The sequence below is a fragment of the Uloborus diversus genome, chromosome 7 (genome assembly GCF_026930045.1).
Source record: "Uloborus diversus isolate 005 chromosome 7, Udiv.v.3.1, whole genome shotgun sequence".
Taxonomy (NCBI): Eukaryota; Metazoa; Arthropoda; class Arachnida; order Araneae; family Uloboridae; genus Uloborus; species Uloborus diversus.
Window position 1 is genome coordinate 117,769,940 of NC_072737.1, and position 4,634 is coordinate 117,774,573.

Below are 4,634 nucleotides of genomic sequence, written 5' to 3' on the forward strand. Positions count from 1 at the left end.
TTTTAAGAATTTTCATTAAACTTCGAATTAATTTAATACTAGTTCATGATCAACATAAACAGATAGGAACAGACACATACAATCTTCGTGAAAAAAAAAAAAAAAAAAAAAAAACCGGAATCAATAGTAAATTTATCATACGAAGAAAAAAATATTTTAAAGTCAAAAATCCAACCTTTGTAGGAAAAGACTCCTCCAATACTTATGCATTGATGCATTATTGAAGATAATGAATAATATTACAAAATATGCGTCGATTTTAAATTTAACAACGGCATAAAATGTAATATTATCCAAACTTCATTTCCATGCCTTCCTAGAATGTTCTGACTGCAACCAACACTCTCTTCACTAAGCGTCCATCCACATCGAAAGCACAATGGATAATGAAAGATGAAACATAGGCTTATCTCAGATTTTATCTTATCATAGTGAGTCATGGAATTCACGTGGTAAGATTTCAACTCAATACTAACGGCTGTAAACACATGTGACCTCTTTTATCGCCCAAAAACTTAATTAAAGAAGATACATCGATTTAAATCTTTATTTGAAACTAATTTCCTAATTAATTTCAAAACCACTGTCGACGATTTATTTATTTTTTATTTTTTTCCCGAACTTGAACTGTCTACAAAGTTATTCTATTCTATTCGTTTCTCATGCACACACACACACACACACACACACACACCACACACTTAAAGACTTAATTTTTTCTATTCGCAATCAGTCCACCATAACATTTCACATTTTGAAAAAGACCATAGTTATTACTTTTTTAAATTGAGTTGTTTTCCAATGATTATTTCACTGTGGAGATTATTTTCAATGCGTTCTTATTCTTTTAATAGTTTTCATCAATTAAGCATTACAATTATTTATTCTTCCAAAAACATAGCGATTTTCACATTTCCAAAACATATTTCTAGTGATTTTATTTTTACAAACAGCGAATTCAATTTCCTTAGAAATTTTCGAATGTATTTTGTCATATTAAAACGAATGCAATATTCAAGTTATACATATGTACATGGTATAGCAATCAACCTTGAATGAATAATTGCAGGTCTTAACATATAAAAAAAATTTCAAGTTGTAAGAATATTTTTTTTTTTTTGTTTCAAAACAATATTTTTTCAAACTTGTAATATTTTTCTACTTAGAAAATGAAATCAAATATTTTTTTTTCTTCAATTATATAAAATGTTTTTAAGAATTAATTTCTCAAACTTGTAATGTATTTCCACTAATTAAAAAAAATCAATTTTTTTTTTCAATCATATAAAAATAAATTTTTAATCTTACAAAAATAATTTTTTCCGCAAAAATATTTTTTTTCAAAACAAAAAATAATATTTTTTATAACATATTATTTTTTTTCTTTTCAATCTTTTTTCACAAAACTATTTTTTTTTTTTTTTTCATTTTTTTTTTCAAACTTACAAAAATAAATTTAATCAACTGAATCTTCAAACAGAATGATTTAATTAATTTTAAAACTAGCAATCACTTTACTTTTTGTATTAATAACAACTATTGTTAATCCATTTACTCTTTGCACTCTCAGTATTAATTAGCACACATGCATTACAAATAATAGTAATGTTTAAGATACTTATAAATCATTTACTCAAGCTTTCAAATATCCAATTATCATGTTATTGTTCAATCATGTGAGGGAACTTGTAATGAAACTTTACTCATCAATCGAAATTATAAGCGAAAATATCACATTTTTAGCAATTAATATAATCATACAATTAACTTTGAATTTAAGAAAAATAAAAACTATTATACACTTAGTAACACATAGGTCGAAATGGTTTACGATCAGGTGAGTGTCTTTTATCAATTGAGAGAACAACATAGTTGAGAAAGAGCGCTCACATTTCATATTAGAATTTATAAGTCTTTAAGGTATTTCTCCAATATTGAATTCAGTATTAATACGTATGAATTTCAACATGTGAATGTGACTGTATATTATTTTTCAACCCATTAACTTGTTTAAGGTTCACTATCATAATTTTCAACTTTTTCTTAGCATATGTTGAAATATTTTATGTGTGTCAATCTATTGAAATATCACAAAAATCATATTCTCACTCAAACTTTATTACAATACCATACAGTGAAACAAACAAAATACAGCCATTCTAAAGCATGCTTACAAGAAAACGCATGTAGAAATTTATGAAAGATTAATTTCAAAGCACAAATCATCAACTATATACAACGCAAAGCAACAAAACAAGTTTAACTGCCTTAAAGGATAACAGATACATTTTGAAGGATAGAGGTAATTCATTTATAAAACTTATTAATTTACTACTTAGCTAAAGGTGCGTATTTCGCAGTCTGAACTTCCACATTGACAATATGATCCAACGTCCACCCAGATCCAAGTTGTATAAACACCTCTAAGGCGTTTTCAACCTGACCAATAGCATCATTCAAATGTTCTAAGATAGTGTCCTTAACAAGTTCTATTCGCATTACACTTCTAAAATAAGAAGTAATCAAATTATCATCATCATCACCAACATGACGACTCAGCACTGCCTTCATTACTATGCACCATTTAATGCTTCGTTTTTCATCTATTTCATCCTCCAATATTTGAATAATTTGGAGTCTTAACTCATCAAAACACATTTTTATGTCTTGAGAATTTTTAGGAGCAGGTGTTACAAACTCCGTAGCAAAAACACCGAATGTAGTTTGTCGAGTAGGTTTTAATCTCTTTGGGACATAAGTTTTCACTGTAACTTGCTTCACTACACTATGCATAACACGAACGTGATGCAAAAGGGTAGATTTTACTAGCAAGCACTTTTTCCGCACTGATCACATGTATAGCTTCGTCCATGTATCAGTATATGCCTTTTCAAACTATCCTCTCGTTTAAACTTTCTGTCACATTTCGAACATGCAAAGGTGGTAGTAGAATTATGAATCTTCAAATGACGATTCAAAGCAGATTTCCACTTGAATGACTTTCCACATTCTTGACATATGAATGAGGGACCATGCTCCTTAATATGTAGATTCAAATGCTTTCTTTCATCGAATAGCATGTCGCACTTTTCACATCTATAAGACTTCTTTCTAGAATGTATCTTTTGATGACTTCTCAAAGTAGACTCACGCCCAAAGGAAGCATTACATTTCATACAACAAAATGGTTTCATTCCTGAATGAGTCTTAAGATGTTGATTCAAATTTGAATTTGAACTAAATTGCTTCCCACATGAAGCACATACCTGTAAAAGATATAAAGGAAAAATAAATCAAAAATTATCAGAAACTTTTTTTTTATTTAAGTCAATTCTATCATTGAAAATAGCATTTAAAACACTAGCACATATGAAGTTTCGTGCTATATACTTTCTCAACATCATTTCATCATCTAAATTTAAACTCAAATGAAATGTAAATAAATACATAAAACGTGAAAACAAAACTCCTGTTTACATCATATTCAATTCTTTTAATAAGACAAGAATCCGAAAGTTGAAATTTTATAAAAGTTCATTTAAAAATACAGCACACAATATCGTTTTACTGTTCCGCTACCAAAATTCCGCATGTACAATTTTTCCACTAAACTAACAAGCTTCTTTAGAATATTAAAGTAAGATGCTTATCAAATAAGCGCAAACCTTCAAGTAAGCACATTCTATGAAAATATTAATCAATTTTCATGAAATGATTATTTCGTACTCACACTTTTGAAATAGAAAAATTGGTGAAATCTTTACCCAAAATCATTTATTATATTATTTTCATACTGCTTGAGCCCTCAAATATTTCAACAAAAGAATTATCACATAACACACTCAAAAATAAATACTTACATGTGATGATAAAACATCTTCACGACTCACACCACCATCAACAATATTCGAGTTTTCCCTATGATTTTCCATTAGAAAAGCTCTAAAGAAATTCGAAACACCAAGTTAAAATTTTCAACTGTTCGAAAAAGTTTTTCGATAGAAGTTAACTTCAGCACAGAAAACCTCCCGTCACGATCGGAATGGAATCCAAACCACCAAATGATCTTTCGAAGTAACCACATCAAATTTATACTTTCGAAGGATGCGTTAAACAAAAAGGTGAAATTATCAACCAATGAGAATGCTAAATGAAATGGATGAGAGAACCAATGAGCTTAATGCATCTGTTTGAATACAATCCTTTCACAACAGTAAAAAATAAAACAAAATTAATAAATAAATAAAGATAAATTCAATCCATATGTGACCATCAAGATCTTTCTCAAAATTTGTCGAAGACTACTCTGAGTGGAGTTGAGTTGTTTTTCTCAAAATTAAAAGTCATGGCACATCCTGAAACTTAAATTTTGAGAAAAACAACTCAACTCCACTCAGAGTAGTCTTCGACAAATTTTGAGAAAGATCTTGATGGTCACATATGGATTGAATTTATCTTTATTTATTTATTAATTTTGTTTTATTTTTTACTGTTGTGAAAGGATTGTATTCAAACAGATGCATTAAGCTCATTGGTTCTCTCATCCATTTCATTTAGCATTCTCATTGGTTGATAATTTCACCTTTTTGTTTAACGCATCCTTCGAAAGTATAAATTTGATGTGGTTACTTCGA